This window comes from Sminthopsis crassicaudata, chromosome 1 (assembly GCF_048593235.1).
Source record: "Sminthopsis crassicaudata isolate SCR6 chromosome 1, ASM4859323v1, whole genome shotgun sequence".
Lineage (NCBI taxonomy): Eukaryota > Metazoa > Chordata > Mammalia > Dasyuromorphia > Dasyuridae > Sminthopsis > Sminthopsis crassicaudata.
The window spans coordinates 38655835-38673642 of NC_133617.1; the positions used below are offsets into that span (position 1 = coordinate 38655835).

General features: G+C 36.8%; 1 protein-coding gene across 1 annotated transcript in view; it reads left to right on the forward strand.

Annotated features, from left to right (window-relative positions):
- The window catches only part of TMEM132C (transmembrane protein 132C), a 525373-nt gene that overhangs the window by 114736 nt on the left and 392829 nt on the right, over positions 1 to 17808 (forward strand). The gene's annotated exons all lie outside the window — the stretch shown is intronic.

Below are 17808 nucleotides of genomic sequence, written 5' to 3' on the forward strand. Positions count from 1 at the left end.
TTTTCCAGTGTTGAACTGGAGGCTCCCTGTTTTCATGGGAAAATCAGCTTGATACAGACCATCCCTAATTTTTGGAGTACTGAATAACCAGGCTCTAATTCTGCTCTAATGAACCATGTGTTAATGTTACAGCCTTCTGCCTACTTAGAAGCCAAAACACCATGTCTGACTGTGTAATGAATCTCACAGTTGTCTTGTTGACTCTATGGGTAGGTCTTTGTTGGGGTTTTGTCCTTAAAAAAATTATTGGATTCATTCCATAAGCAGTGATAAAAAGGAATACATATAATGGCAGGTAGACAGAGACATTATATTTCCTCCAAAGTTACATGTATGTATGTGTTATGCAGATGTATGTGTAATTAATGCAGTAAATATGTATATATATATAAATAATATAAATATAAGTATATTGCATTATGTATCTGAACACATGTAAGTAAATATACACATATATAATAGACAGCATATATATGTATATATATATAACATTAATATAATTATGTGTGCATTATATATATGTGGATATATACACATATATAATGTGCAGTAAAATGTGTAATATTCAAATAATATGTGCATTGTGTACATACATATACACATATATAACTTGTGTAATAAACATTTAAATAATAATGTAATTATGTTGCAATGTATATGTAATTAAAGTTTAACATTTGTTGCATATGAATTGTTTATATGTATAATATTTTATATAATGAATTATATTTATTAAATTATTTGTGTATATTTAAATAAATCAGAAATCCATAATAAAATATTTCAGATAATTTAATGGTAAAGATTCTAGTGACCTTCTGGGAAAACAGCATGACAAAGTAGAAAGATAAGTGCTCTCAGAGTCAGAAAGACCTGCCTGCTTTTGACACTGATTTGTGACTCTGGAACAATTAATTAAGCTTCCAAAGCCTTGGTTTTCTCATCTGTAAAATGGGAGGGCTGGAGTTTAAGTTCCCTCCCATATGTAAATTGGGACTGAAATTGAACTGTGCTACTTTCTATCCAAATGTTTAGGGCAAGTCACTTTAACTCCTTGGGCCTCAGTTTTCTCATTTGTAAAATGGGAGAATTGGAATAGATGGCCTCCGAGTTCCCTTCCAGCTCTAAGTCTATGATTGAGCTTATTATCCTATCTGCTTTGATGGAAGAAATGATCGAGGGCAGCTAGCTGGTGCCATAGTACACAGAACCTGAACTTGAAATTTTTACTCTTAAAGGGATTTACCCTGGCCATTGATCATATCCCTTTCCACCTAGGAGCTGCCAAAATTTTGTCACTTTTTTGATGGGCTTGGACAGTTTTCCTAATCCCAAGTCTCTGAACAATCTTGTAATTAACCTACCTGAACTTAGTAAATAGCTAGCCCTTCATTACTATTGTTAAGGTTTTAAAGTTTACAAAACACTTTATGTGGTTTATCTTATTTGACTCTCACCACCATCTTGTGAAGAAGAAATCATTTTACAGATGAGGAATTTAATATTGAGAGTCCTAAGATAAATAAATGTCTGAAACAGGATTTGAATTCAGGTCTAGCAGGCAAGGACTTAATAGAAGCAAGAAATTAAGAAAAGATGGCAAGAATACACAAAAGAACTGTGTAAGAAAGGTCTCAACATCACTAATAACCATGATGGTGTGCTTACTGATCTAGAGTCCTGGAAAATAAAGTCAAGCAGGCCCTAGGAAGCATTACTAATGATAAGGCTAGTGCAGGTGATAGAATTCCATCTGAACTATTTAAAATCTTAAATTATGTTGTTTTTAAAGTGTCATTCTTAATATAATAGCAAATTTGGAAAACACGAGGGCAGCTAGGTGGCGCAGTGGATAGAGCACCAGCCCTGAATTCAGGAGGACCCGAGTTCAAATCTGGTCTCAGACACTTAACACTTCCTAGCTGTGTGACCCTGGGCAAGTCACTTAACCCCAGCCTGGAAAGGGGAGGGGGGGAGAGGAGGCCGCTGGACTGGGAAAGATCACTTTATATCTCAGTCCTAAGGGCAAAGTCAAATAATATTCAAATTTCAAAATAACTGTGTTCACTTCACACAGCAGTTTATTCTTAAGTTTTTACAAGGTAGCCTTCAGCAAAAGGTGAATTTAGAATTATCAGAAAAGTAGGTTGATTTTCAAAGAGGCAGAAGAACTACAGAACAATTTGCTAATATTAGCTGGATTAAGAAGAAAGCAGAGGAGTTGAGAAAATCGTCTACTTCTGCTTCATTGGTTATACTAAAGCCTTTGACTGTGTGAATCACAATAAAATATGGCAAGTCCTCAAAGAGATTGGAGTACCAGATCATCTTTCTTGTCTTCTGAGGAACCTATATGCAGATCAAAAAGAGATTCTTTTTGCTCAGTCATGTCTGATCCCATTTGAGGATATTTACCATCTTGGCAAATATCTGGAGAAGGGTTTGCTATTTCCTTCTCCAGTTCATTTTACAGATGAAGAATCTAAGGCAAAGTCAAGTAACTAGATCAATTTCACACTGCTATTGAGTGTCTGAAGCAGGATTTGAACTTGTGAAGATCAGTCTTTCCAACTATAAAATCAGCATTGTATCTACCGCTCCCCCTAGTTGTCAAAGAAGCAGTGGTTGGCACCTAATCTGGAGCAACTGATTGGTTTAAGATTGGGAAGGAGTACAACAAGGCTGCATATTGTTACATCATTTATTTAACTTAATTATTTTCATTATTAATTTCATGCAAAATCCCAGGGTGGATGAATCAAAAGCTGGAATTAATGTGGGTGGGAGAAATATGAACAATCTGAGATATGCAGATGATACCACTCTGATGGCAGAAAGTATAGAGGAATTAAGATGCCTCTTGATGAGGATGAAAGAGGAGAGAAGAAAAGCTGGCTTGAAGCTTAACATAAAAAACAAACAATCAAAAACTAAGATCTTGGCAACTGGTCGTTGCATAATTCTGGCAAATCAAGGGAGCAGAAATGGAGTCTTGGGTTGAAATATCACTGAAGATAGTGACTGTAGTCATGAAATTAAAATATGTTTGCTCTTTGGAAGGGAAATTATGGCAAATCTATACAGAATACAAAAAGCAGAGACATCATCTTGCTGACAAAGGTCCATAGAGTCAAAACCATGGCTTTTCCAAAAATAAATTAATTAATTTTAAAAAAGAAAAACTGTGGTTTTTCCAGTAGCAATGTATGGCTTTGAGAATTGGACTCTAAGGAAATGTGAGCACCGCAAAATCAATGCTTTCTAATTGTGGTGCTGGAGAAGACTTTTGAAAGTTCTTTGAATAGCAAAGAGATCAAATAAATCAATACTTAAAGAAATTAATTCAGGCTATTCAGTGGAAGGTCAAAGACTGAAACTGAAGTTTAAATACTTTGGACATGTAATAAGTAGAGGGGACTCATTGGGAAAGACCCTGATGCTGGACAAGATTGAAAACAAAAGGAGAAGGGGATGGTAGAGAGTGGGATGGATAGATAGTGTAATGGAAACAATGACCATGAACTTGGACAGACTTCAAGAAACAGTGGAGGATAGAAGGGCCTGGTGTGCTATTGTCCACAAGGTCAGGAAGAGTCAGACAGCTGAAAATGACTGAGCAACAACAATCAGCATGCCATCCCCTCTGCCACCTAGCTGCCTCTTCAAAAGACAAGAGCCACTATAATCTACTATGGTCCTTAATAGTCTATCCCTTGGCCCAGGTTTGAAACTTTGGCAAAACTTGTTTGGGGGGTGTCCTCTGCTCTCATCTCCCTTGGTAACCTAGAATCATCATCTGTTGGCATAACATGGCATCAGAAAAGGGCTTCAGTGATGGATGATCATAGAATTATTGAAAGCACTAATTGGGAGTTAGGAAAACCTGAGTTCTAATTCAGCCAAAGACACTTCATACATCACTGTGTGACCCCAGGCAAATCACTCCATCTTAATTTGCTTCAGTTTCCTCAATTGTAAAATAGAACCTTCCTCAAAGGTTACTGTGAAGATCAAATGAGATAATACTTTTACAGGATTTAGTATCATAACCTGGTATACAGTAGGTGGTATATAAATGTTTATTACCTTCTATATTATTATTATTTACTAGTTTTATTATTTTATCAATAGGTAGGTTCAAGAGAGGAAATTCCTCTCTCATGAAAATCAATACCTTCTCAGCTATCACCTCTTAGAGTCTTGTTTAGGGTACTGAGAGGTTGATGGGATTGCCCAGAGTAATAAAGAGAACTTGAATTTCTGACTTGGTTCAGTTCTCCACCCACCATACCAAGCTGTTTGGTAATTGAGTTAATAAAAATAAGAATACACAAAAGCACCATGATCTATTGGAGAGAAAATTGACCTTGGAGATAGGGGAATCTAGGTTTAAGCCCTGCCTCTGCTTTGATCTGGCCCAGAAACTTGGAATCATCCTTTAGTTTCTCAATCTTCTAAGGCTACTCTCTCAAACTGTATCTCAGAGAGGGTGGCTTTGTGCATCAGTAAAGGGAGTTTTTTCATTTGTCAGGACACTGAATCAGTAATACCACAGATAGGTCCAATTGAAAAGGCAATTAGCAGCCATACTAGCCCTAGTTCCAGTTTATTGGGATTTTTTTTTCTTTATTCAGGAAATTAATCTGATTTTACCCAATTACATCTGCTATATTATCAAATAATATAGATTCAGCTTTGCTGAATTGAGTTAGGTTTTCTGTATGTACAACTAGTGCTTCCATATACATATATCAGGGGGGAAAACAAAGTGGGGAAGAAATCTAGCCTTTAGTGAAGGGGCTTACTTATTCTATGAGTGTGTATGTGCATGTGTGCATGTATGTGCATTGTACACATGTGTATATGTGAAGGAGAAAGTAATAATGTAGACAATGTAGACTCAAGAATAGAGGTTCTTCTGTATTGTGGATACCTTTGCCAGTGTGGTGAAGCCTAGGCAATTCTTCTAAGAACCATGTTTATATGTATATACACATACACATACACACATATATACATATATATATGTATATTTTAAATTTGTATTATATATTTATAGTACATATTAATTTTATAATATCTATATATTAATATATCTAATTTAATTTAATTATATATATAATATTATATAATTATATTTTCTGTTTTAAATTAGAAAATTATTTATTTTGAACTCAAATGTAAAAAGACAAAAATATCCATGTACATAGAATAACATAAGAGGATTCAGTATAAAATGATGCATTTCCATTTCACATTTTAATTTTTTGTGAAAAATTACATAATAAATATTACAAATTATTTTCAAAGGGAGTCTGCTTTTCTGTGCTTCCTTCTCATTTTTCTTTTATCTTCTGCTGTATACTTTTGACCTTTTTGATTGAAGGAAATGCCAAATTTCCTTTAGAAGTAAATGAAAAGAAAAATGTCATCTAAAAAGAATTTGTCATCCAAATTCTTTTCTTTATCCAAATTCACAGACCCCTTAAAACCTAGCCATATGCCCTTTTGGTGCCTGTAAACTCTAGGTTAAAACTCCCTGTCCTGAAGGATTTCTTTCTCCTACACACAGACACAGACACACACACACACACACACACACATACACACACACACACACACACGCACACACATGCACATGCACTGATAGAATAAGTAAGCCCCTTCACTAAAGGCTTGATTTCTTCCCCACTTGGTTGCTTTCCTGATGCGTGTGTATGGAGCCACTGGTTGTACATACAGAAAACCTAGCTCAATTCAGCAAAGCTGTTGTGGTCTTTGTCTCACTGGCTTCTTACCATTAGCATAATTGTTACTCCTGAGAGTATGTTTTCATTCACTGCATCCCAGTGTGGCAGTCAAAGAATTAATTACTCTGAGCAGGGACAAGCCTCATCTAAAGAGTTTCACAACTCCAGCTTTTAATGGATCACCCGCCCCTGCTGAGGTTGTACCATAGCTTGTCAAAGCATTGGTGGAGATGCTACGGGTCAGTGGTTCCCAAAGAAGGTAGGCTGCTGGAGGAACCAGGATTCTGATTTCTCAGGCAGATTTACTTAGAGTTGTGGAGTGAGGGTAGAGAGGGGTAGAAATGGGAAATGGTGGGTCATGGCTGTTCATAGGAAATAGGTTTTTAGATTTGCACTAAAAACAAAATGGGGTGTGTGTGTGTGTGTGTGTGTGTGTGTGTGTGTGTGTGTGTGTGTGTGTGTTTGGGGAAGGTACATTCACTGACACCCAATCACAGGAGTGTATTTTAGACCACTTAACGCCTGCCAGGAAAACAAAAACTAAATTAATCTAGGTCCCATAGACTGGCTGCTAGATGGATATGTATTTTTGTTTGATACAGGTTCCATACAAATTGAGCTATTGGCAAATAGATTGGAGACAGTAACTTGCAAGGTGATGACTTCCCTCCTCCTTGGCGGTCTCCAAGAAAGTCTGGATAACCACTTGTAAAGTAGAATGTCAAGGGATTGCAATCTCAGTGATTTAGAGCTGAAAGAAATTTTAAAGAGCATTGAGTCTAAACCCATAATTTTATAGATGAAGAAATAGAGGGACAGAAAGGTTAAGCAATTTGAAAGCATAGATTTAGAGAAAGAAAAGGAATTTAGAAGTCATGGAGTCCAATGCCCTTATATTATAGATGTAGAAACTGAGGTCCAGAAAGACTGATTGGATTTCATGGGAAAATAAATTTAGAACTGGAAGAAAGCTTAAAAGCCCTTAAGGTCATCAAAGGCCATCAGTTTCAACCTTCTCATTTAATAAATGAGGAAACTGAGGCACTAAGAGGTTAAGTTACTTGCCTAGGACTATACTGTTATTCATTATCTGAGTTGAGATGTGAACTTAGGTGTCCTTATGCTAAATGTAATGTTGTGTCCGTTGTACCGAATTGCCTCCAAGAAGATAAATGGAGTGGATATGGCTTGCTTAGAGAAGGTCTAATTAAAAAGACTAAGACTAGACCAGATTGGTTTCTGTGCCCTCTGGTACCTTCTGAGTCCCTGAAATTCTATGATTCTGATATCCCAAGAGGTTTATAATAAGAAGTGCTGTGCATTTGTTTCATTACCTAAACTCAGAGATGGATTTTTCAGTAAAAACATGTCAGTATTGATTTTTCTAAAGTACTATCGGAAACATAGCTTGACCTTTTTTCAGTGGAAGACAACCTGGCTTTACCTAAGAATTTTTCCAAAGATTATTCTCTGACTTAAGAGGTTTGCATTAAGTATTTAGCATGGGACAGATCAGAAGCCAGAGTGGGACCCAAAGGCCCAATCCCCAGAGAGGTCTCACAGCTAATAAATGTCTGAAGCTCTATTTGAATTCACATCTTCCTAATTCCAGGTCCAATGCACTATTGTATCACCCGACTGCCTCTAATTTCATAATATATGTCCATACAATGGTTATAAATACTTCTAAGTTGTTTAAAATAAGTTTCAAAGATGTGGCTTTAAAACCACATCTCAAATATTGGTAGTACGTTCAGGGAATATAAGTATAATGGAGTGGGGAGTTCCAGGGAGAAGAAAATGTCTATAGGAATTGTGCTGCACTAACAAAGAAAGAGAGTCAGAAAATGTGAAAGTCAAGATCATTTCAGGGGAAGGGCACAGTCAGAAATAATGAGCTAGAAGATGATAGATTTAGAACTAAGAAAAGATCTTTGTTGTGGTCGTGTTTTTTCAGCTGTGTCTGACTTTTCATGATCCGTTAGGGAGTCTTCTTGGCAAAGATTGTAGAGTAGCTTGTCCTTCTTTCTCCAGATTGATTTAGCTGGATGAGGAAACTGAGGCAAACAGGGTTAAGTGACTTATCCAGGGTCACACAGCTGATGTTTGAGGAACCTGACTCCACGCCAATGCTCTATCCATTGTGGTGCCACCTAACTGCCCAATGAAAAACTATCTTAGAGACAGTCAAGTTCAACCCTCTTATTTTATAGATATGGAAACTGAGTAAAAGAAAAAATGAATTGACTTATCCCAAATCAAGTAACTGGGCAGTATGTGAGAGAGAATTTGGGGAGGGGATGAACTTAAGTTGAAAGGCCTAGAGGGCAGGATGAAAATAATAGATGCCTTTGGTCCTGCTGACACTTTTCCATGATAAGACTAAGATAGTGAGGAAGTTTATTGCAATTGAATCTGAAGAATTGCACTTAATATCTAGACAATCTTGATGGGCCTCAATCTGTAAAATTATGAGGTTGTACTAGGTAGTCTCTGACATCCTTTCTAATTCAAGGTATGATCTTATGCTGAGATGGGACCCCAGTTTCTTCATCAATATGAAGAGGGAGAAGGACCAGATGGTCTTTGGAATACTTTTAACTGTAGAACAAGTGTTTTTATTCTATTTTGGTGTCTATTTGGTGTATTTCTACCAATAGTGTTATAAAAAATTTTTTGGGGGGGCAGCTAGGTGGTGAAGTGGATAGAGCACCAGTCTTGAATTCAGGAGGACTAGAGTTCAAATCTGGTCTCAGACACTTGACACTTCCTAGCTGTGTGACCCTGGGCAAGTCACTTAACCCCAGCCTCAGGGGGAAAATTTTTTTTGAATATGATAAATCCACAGACCCCACTTAAGAGTCCCTGTTCTGGAATTATGAACATCTATGGAGGAAAAAGGAGAGAATTAGTTAAATGATAAGCAGGGAAACCTGAGGCACAAGGGAGCACAATATCCAAGAGAGGGGATTGCTGAGGAAGTAAAAGGAAGAAGAGGACTAAACCTCTGAATCAAAATTATATAATTCAGAGGTTCTCAAACTATGTCCTGAGGGCCAGATGCAGCGGCTGAGGATGCTTATACGGCCAACCAGGTTATGGCAAATGGGCTGAGGGGTGGAGACAGTGTGAGTTTTTGTTTTTACTCTAGTCCGGCCTTCCAACAGTTTGAGGGACAGTGAACTGGCCTCTTATTTAAAAAGTTTGAGGATCACTGTTAGATGCAGCCAAGGAAGAGATAGAAACCAGCTGTATTACCCTGGATCATCAGCCCCACAACTGATTGACCATTGACCCAGTTTGTGGATTGAAACAGGATTTGTGGATGCTTGCCACCTCATGGTAGAAGCGAGTGCTTAATGGGAAGATGTAGTCCAAGGACCTGAATTATGTACTTGGAATTCTTGCATTTCTTCTGCTTATTATCTGCTGAAGGACTATCTATCTGGGGAAAGCATGCTGCAGACATGCTAATTGTTTGAATACATTTGATTTGCTATTTTATACTTCTATGGGCATTACCTAAAGACCTATAAATGATCAAACTGTACTTGTGGGATTGATAATTGTTTGAATACATTTGATTTGATTTCTTATACTTCTCTGAGTATTACATAAAGACCCATATAGGCTCAACTATGCTTGTGAGATTGACTCTATTAGATTATACCAAGTGAAAATAAATGACAAAACTGCAAAAGAAAAGAGAATATGGATTTATCTCATTATGGGAGGTTATGAGCTATAAAAATCTAGTTAGATAAATTTTTACATTTAGCCTTGACTAATGAGATGGACACTGCTACTCCCAAGAGGAGTAAAACTAGTGGATAGAAATAACTATTTGTCTGAGAGCCATTTCCCCTTAGTGAGTCTTGCTGTGGGGTGGATCAGATAACTACCTGAGTGAATATAGGTAGATTTAGTAATTCCTGGTGGCTAAATCAAGATCAGAGGTTTAGAGCTGGATAGGACTTTAGATCTAGGCAAACCCATTTTATTTATTTTTTTATTTTAAGAAATTGAACTACATAGAGTGACTTGTTCAAAGTCACACAAGTAGCTAGTAGCAAAGCCAGGATAAGCCTAAATTCCTCCCTTCCAAGCTTTCACCTGCCATCTTCCTAGTCCCCATAGTTTGTAACCTACTTCTCACTCCCATCTAATGTTACCAAAGTCTATAAATTTGCAATGTACCTCAAATACACCCCCTTCTTTCTAGTAATACTTCTACCACACTGGCACAGACCCTCATGTTCACATGCCTGGGCTATTGCAGTATCTTGCTGGTTGGAATGCTGGCCATAAATCTCTTATGATTTTCCTAAAGTTCAAGTCCAAGAATTGTATGTCCATATTAAAAAGAAAAGCAAAAACAAAACAAGACTAAATACTCTGGCATCCAAGGCCTCTCATCATCTACAATTCCTTCTCTCTACCTTTCCAATCTTCTTATATCCTACATTCCAGCAGGTATTCTTCAGTCCAGTGATTCTGGTTTCTTGGCTCTTCCCTGAATTATTGCTTAGCTCTGGGTATTTTCTCAGGCTGTCCTCCATGCTTAGAATGCTTTCTCTCCTCACCTCCACCTACTGGCTCAAGGGAAGTCAAAGATGTTTGGTCAATATTTCCAACCCATTGAAAGGATATTAGAGTCTATCTATTACACTCATGTCTTCCCCCATCAAAACAAGGACAGTAACAATAAAAGTTCCTTGGGGCTTCCAACAAAGAAAATATGATGGTGGTTGAATGTATCTTGTATTTCTTATTTAGTAAGCTAGAAATGAACCAAATATTGTTCTACTTTTAAGCTTTATATTATGCCGAAAGGGAAGCTTTGAAATGTTCTTTATTTTTTTTTGACCTGATTTGTGCTAACAATCTAACTTTGATACAAATTCTTTAGCAGAATGTCCATTATAAAGAAACTCCCTAGAGAAATCTAAAGGCAAACAAACACCTTACAGATAAGAAGTTATCTGCTTTTAAGCATTTAATAGCTACTTGGTATTTCTCTTAGGTGCTGATATTCTTTGTAATGTACCTCATTAAGGGCAGTTTGACAGGAACTTGATTAGTGATAACTTACAGATAAGAACTAATTAGTCTTTTGTAGCTAGACTGGACTAATTGAAGGATGCTAATGAGTATGAAGTCCTTTTTAATGGGAAATAGCCACGATTCTGCTGGGAAAACAAAGCATTAATTGTGGATTGAAAAGTTTAGTGATTAAAAAAATTTCTATTCAATAAAATACTTCACTGATGACTGGTATAGAGGAGAACCTGGGTTCTTAAATATTTATGTCAGATTATAACCAAGCCAGAAGGGTTTTGAGCAAAGCAGATGATGAACTAAATGACCACTACCTAACTGATGGCCATGTACCTGATTTCAGAAAGAATCATCAACAGATTGGACACCAGTTGATACCATTTGTGATAAGAGCACCTTTCAATGACCATCTTTTAAGTCATAGAAAATTTGGGACTGCATCAGTGAAGGGAAAGTACACAGTTTGAATAATATACACTTGAATCATTGAAGAGATAATTTCACTTAAATTAGATGATATGGCTCACATTCATATAGTACTTGGCAATTCCAAAGTGCTTTCCATTTATTATATCAATTAAATCTCACAATAACTTCATGAGGTTGGTAGACAGGAATTAATATCCACACTTTACAGATAGGGGAGAGGAGGCTTAGAGTGGTTAAGAGACTTGCAAATGGCCACACAACAAAGCTGTGACTACAACCCAATGGTATTTCTGCCATACCCTGAAGCCTAATCATCATTGTAGTAGGTTTGTATTTTAATAAGTATTATATTGAAGGGAATGCTATTTTATTTCCTAGAGGAAGTAAAAGTATTAAAAGTAGGGTCTGAAGGGCATTCCTACTTTATCAGGCATATTATCTGCAGTTAACGGATCTCATGATTAGCTGTGGATAGCAGGAATATGGCTTTTCCTTACTATTCAATTCAGTATAATTCAATATTTAAATAATTATGTTCTGCAGAGAACCTAATTGTAAGTACTGGATGAGATAAGAATTATAAGTAGATATAGTTCCTTGTTTTATGGCACACAGTCTGTTGAAGAGATAGGGTGCAAACACAACTGCGGTGCAAAATAATACATGAGTGTATTAAGGAATAGGAACTGTACCTAGACCTATAATCTCCCTCTCCCTCTCCCTCTCCCTCCCTCCCTCTTTCCCTTCTTCCCCACTCTCCTCTCCCCCCTCTCTCATTCTATTTCTGTGTCTGTCTGAATTTGTCTCTATCTCTCTTCTGTCTCTGTATTAATTTCTCTCTGTCTCATTCTCTCTGTGTGTTTCTCTGTCTCTTGTCTCTCTCTGTATTTCTCATTTTCTCTTTTTTTCTCTCTTTTCTCTCTGTTTCTCTTTCTGTCTGTCTCTACCTCTCTATCTTTATGTTTATCTCTGTCTCTATCTCTCTTTCTCTCTTTTGTTTTCTCTTTTCTCTCTCTGTGTTTCTCTTTTTGTCTCTGTCTCCATCTCTCTTTGTGTCTGTGTCTCTTTCTCTGTGTGTCTGTGTCTGATTGTCTGCTTCTCTCTGTGTCTGTCTCTTTTTATCTCTCTCCCTCTCTCTACTGCCTCTAGTCTTTTTATATATCTCTCTCTCCCCTATCTCCTCTCCTTCCTCCCTCTTTCTCTCCTTCTCCCTCTTCCTCTCCCTCTCTCTCTCCCCTTTCTTTCCCCTCTCTCTCTGATTTTGCTTATTTTTTCTTTGTCCCCTTCCCCCTTATTGAATAGAAAAAATGAAAATAAAAGAAAATTCTCGTAACAAATATTCACAGTCTAGCAAAACAATTTCTCACTTTGGCTACATCCCAAAATGTATGTCTCATTATGTCTTTAATGTCCAGCAATTCTCTGGCAGGAGGTAGGCATCATGCTTCATTTTTTCAATCAAGGTCTGATCTAGACCTATGATTTCATTGTTACAGGGCATTCCCTGATGAGGAAAGTCCCCGTTCTGATCTAGGCTGGTATCTTCTCTGCAACACAAAACAATGGCTAGAGATCAAACTAGAGAGGACCACATTCTAGTCCTGCCTCAGACACATATTGGCTATGTGACCCTGGACAACTCATTTAAGTCTCCATGCTCCAGGGATCTAAGATGATGAGTTTTAGAGAAGAGGCACAAAACAGAGAATTCTGTGTATTCCTGGAGGCCGTGCAAAATAGTAAAAAGAACATTGGCTCTGGAAGAACCTGAGTTCAAATCCTACCTTTGACACTTACCACTTGTGTGATCTTAGGCAAGTGATCTATCTTCTTGACCCTCATTACCATAATTCTAAACTGAGGGAATCAAGTAAAAGCTTGAAGGAATAGATGGTATCTGAGTTGGATATTAGAGACCAGTACGAAATTCAAATATTGAGAGGGAGCTAATTTCCAATCAGAAGTAAAACCTCTGGCAAAAAGCATGGACGTGGGAAAGTGTATGCCATGTTTAGTAGATGGAAGAGTCAAGTTTGGATACATAATACAGCTCATGATAAGACATAAGTATACTAGAAAATAAGGGTGGGGAAGTAGGGTGGCTCCAGATGGTGGAAACCCTAAATGTCTAGAAGAGGAATTTGAATTTTTTTGAATTGGCAAAAATAAGTCTCTGAAAATATTTGAGTAAGGCAAATGAAATAACAGGTCCAAGTAAGAAAGATTCATATGGCAATCACAAGAAGGATAGAGTGGGATTTACCATAGCCAAGAATGGGGGTCCTCCTCCTGTGATCTGAAAAGAGAGGGGTCAAAAAGTTAATCAACCAGAATCCACTAATTAGCTAACAGTATTTCAGGCTCTGTGCTAAGTGCTGGGACGCAGAGACAAAAGTTACATTCTATTGTAGAGGAGAATAGGCATATATACTAGACTATACAAGCTATATGTTTAACTCATTTTGGTACAGAGAAGCATGAGGAGCTGGGAACCAAGGGAGCAGGAAACACTTTATGTAGAAGGTGGCACGGAAAAAAGCCAGGATACCAGACGAGCAAAAGTGGGGAGGCAAAGAATTAGACATTCTAAGTATGGAGGATAGTCAGTTGATACTATGCACACTGATGGAAAGTAAAATATCTTCTCTGAAGAACAGGAAAGCCAATATGGCGGAACTATAGAGGGAATGTAAGAAGACTGGAAAGTTGCTAGGGATCAGGCTGTGAAAAGCTTTAAAACAAATAAAAGAGTTTATATTTGATCCTAGAAGTATTAAAGCGTAGTATATTCCCTATTAGTAGATAGAGAATTTAGTTGAGAGCCAGGAAAACAGGTCAAGTCCAGCCCCTGGCATGAACTGGCTGAGTGAATCTGGACAAGAATCCAATCTCTTAGAGCTCCTCTAGGAAAATCGCTAAGACTATAAAATCCAGCAAGAAAATATTCTAGACAACAAGAGAAGGAAGACGTAGGAGATACATTTTCATTTCAAAATTTTTTTGTGAGGGATTTTTTTTTCTAAATTTCCATTTAGAACAGCAATATCAAGCATACAAATTAACATTTAACTGAGAGATATTTAAGAAAATAAAGAAAAACTAACAAACCTAGATAATGGTCACTTTTGTTTTTTTTCATTCAATCTGTAGCCCATGAGGATCCTTACATATGATTTAGTACACATTTTTATTTGAGTTCATCACTACAAATTTCGGTTTTTTTAAATTTTAAAATTGTATAAATTGGGGCAGCTAGATGACACAGTAGATAGAGCACTAGCCCTGAAGTCAGGAGGACCTGAGTTCAAATCCAGTCTCAGACACCACATACTTCCTAGCTGTAAGATCCTGTGCAAGTCACTTAACCCCAATTGCCTCAGTAAAAAAATAAAATAAAATTGTATACATTTTACAAATTCAGATATGATTATTGTACTTTTTTAAAAGACTTTTAAGTTTTAAGGAAAATGTTTTCTTTGGATGCTAGAGTTTTCTCATCACAGAATCCCCTGTATCAATGGAATATTTATTCTACCTTACATCTTCCTATACCAATGAATAAAAAATAATATTTTATAGCACCTTAAGGTTTACAAAATGTATCCTTGTATGTAGATCCATACATACCTATTTGTATTTAATATACATAATATCTGTATGTATGTGTATTTGTATATGGTGTATATGTATATATATATATGTCTATATACAAAATGTACATTTGATGGTATATATTTATATGCACACATATACATACACACATATACTTTTATATATATATGTGTGTGTGTGTGTGTGTGTGTGTGTGTGTGTATATATATATATATATATATATATATATATATATATATAAAATCTCATTTGATCTTTGCAGCAATCCCATGAAGTAGGTCCTATTATCACTCCCATTTTACAGATGAAAGCACTGAGACCGGGAGAGAAATTAAGTAAATGGCCCACATGGCTAATAAATGTCTGAGGCAAGATTTGAGTTGAAGTCTTTTTGTCCTCAATGCTAACATCCAATTTGGGGGAAGGGAACACCTGCTGGATGGACTCAGTCTTCCTAGTGCATTAAGGTACATATATATAAGTGTAGTTGAAGGGAAGGAGCAGTACATGAGGAGAGAATAAAAAGGTTTGCACTTACTTTGGAAAATCATAGGGCCACAGCAAGAGAAGTCTAGATGGATTGTCAAGCAGCAGTGAGGGCCCGGATTAGGTTAATGCTATGCCCCATTAATGATGACTTCATGCTCATTAACATCCATCAGTTCCCTGTGCCTGGCTACAAACGATTAATTAGCATTCTCTTTTCATGGGAAGAAAAACATGTGTAGGAAAAATTGATTTTAAGTGCCTTTTTCTCCACCTGCACCCACACCACCATACTTCAGCAGAATTTTTGGAGCACTATCCCCTTCCCCACTCCCTCTCGGGAGAGGGGGGAGATGTGGGTGAGGTTGCTATATCTGTATTCCCACTCAAGGACTGTGAACTATAGTCTTTTGCTTTTGATTAGCTCAGCAAGAACAGGCTCTCAGAGGTAACCAGTGATTCATGACCAGTCATTGATGAGGGGCGATCGATTGATGTATCTTGCTATTGCTTGTCCATTCTATCATCGATTAGTCCACGCTTTATCCGTTGTTCCAAAGTTTGCCTTAACTCAAAAGACAATCCATCTACATTACAAAATGGCCTCCATATGTCCTCCTCCTCTACTTTATCTTGTAGTTCTGCATGAAATGTGACTATCTGGATCTCTGCCTTAGAGATATGAATGCATCTCTGTTCTTTTTCTGTAGTCATCTGCATTCTTATTCATATCGCTACTTCAATGCATTTTCCCATTTGTCATTCTGGGTAAAAGTAGTTGCAACCCAGACTGCATTGTTCTGATGACTTTTTAAATTTGAGTCTGAATTTGCTTTCTTCATTCACGTAATCAATAAGCATTTAGTAAGTGCCTAATAAGTGCCAGGCATTGTGCTAAACATTGAAGATACAAAGAAAGGCAGAAGGTAGTCCCTGCTCTTGAGGAGCTCCCAGTCTAAAGGACAGATGGCACACAATTATATACAAACAAATTATAGACAGCATAAAATGGAGATCATTTCAGAGGGAATGTATCAGGAAAGATTTCTCCTAGAAGATGGAATTTTAGTTGAAAAGAAATTAGGAGATAGAGATAAGGAGTAAGTGAATTCCAGACATGTGGGGCAGTTTATACAAATTTCTAGACTATTTTTTAACTCCAGATACAGAGTGAGAGGAAGGTTTCTTTGAAATTAAATGTACCCAAATTCAGTTTGCATTGAGTTTCATGTAGCAGGTGGGGTTTTTTGTATTGAAAAGGAGCATGATGTAATTCCTATTTAAAATTCTTACCTTCTGAGTGTGGACAATATAGCATTTTTACTTCTTTTGTTGTTTGCTTGAACTTTATTTTCCTTTCTCATTTTCCTTCTTTTTTGAGCAGATTTTTCTTGTGCAGCAAGATAATTGTATAAACATGTATTCTATTTACATATATATTTAACATATATTGGATTACTTGCCATCTAGGGGAGGGGATGAGGAGATGGGGGTGGGGGAAGTTGGAACACAAGGTTTTACAAGGGTCAATGTTAAAAATTATTCTTGCATATGTTTTGAATATAAAAAGCTTCAATAAAATTTTTTTTCCTTTCGAGGACGTGGGGAGTAAAGAAATGGAGGGAGACAATTTTAGAAATCAAAAAAAAAGTTAATAAATTTTTACAATTGTTTTTACATGTAATTTGAATAATTGAAATATTATTTTAAAATAAAAGAAGTATGATTTAGAAGAAAGAATCAAACATTTGGTTCCAAGAGGCTGAGATTTCAATCTTGTCTCTGGCTTTTACAATCTTACTTTACTGTGTTAGTTCCTTGAGAACAGGGATTATTTTGGAATTTTGTATCTCCAATGCTTAGCAGAGTGACTGGCATATAGTGAGTTCTTAATAACATGTTTGATGATGGATTAGCTATTGTCTATTATCAAATGGAAAAATCATTTTGGCTTTCTTAAGTCTGTTTCCTCATCCATAAAATGGGACTGATGATACTTGCCCCTTGTGTTTGCTGTAATGATCAAATGAACTCATAAATGTTAAATGTCCCAAAGGAGTCATGTGCCCAGAATTAGAAGTTCAGATGGCCTGGGACAATCCAGTTTTTGATGGCTCAGAAGACAGAGAGGGAGAGAATGTGAATTTGATGGGTAGGTAAACTTGGTCAGAATAGGAAGTGAATGTCATCCATATTGAATAGAATAAACCTTGATCCTGGTCCATCTAATTCAAGAGAAGAGAGAAGGGAGGGAGTTGGAAGACCGTTCATCATGAACTCTGAATTTCTGAGTTGGAATATTAGCTTTGCCATGGTCACTTGTGTGATCTTGGAGATTTCAATTAACCCCTCTAGTCCTAGCTTTCTTCCTTGTAGAATGAAAGATAAAGAATAAATGACTTCCAAAGTCCCTTTCAATCAAGGGATGTGCTGGTAAATGTTTAGCACACACATTGTGATATAAATAAAACAA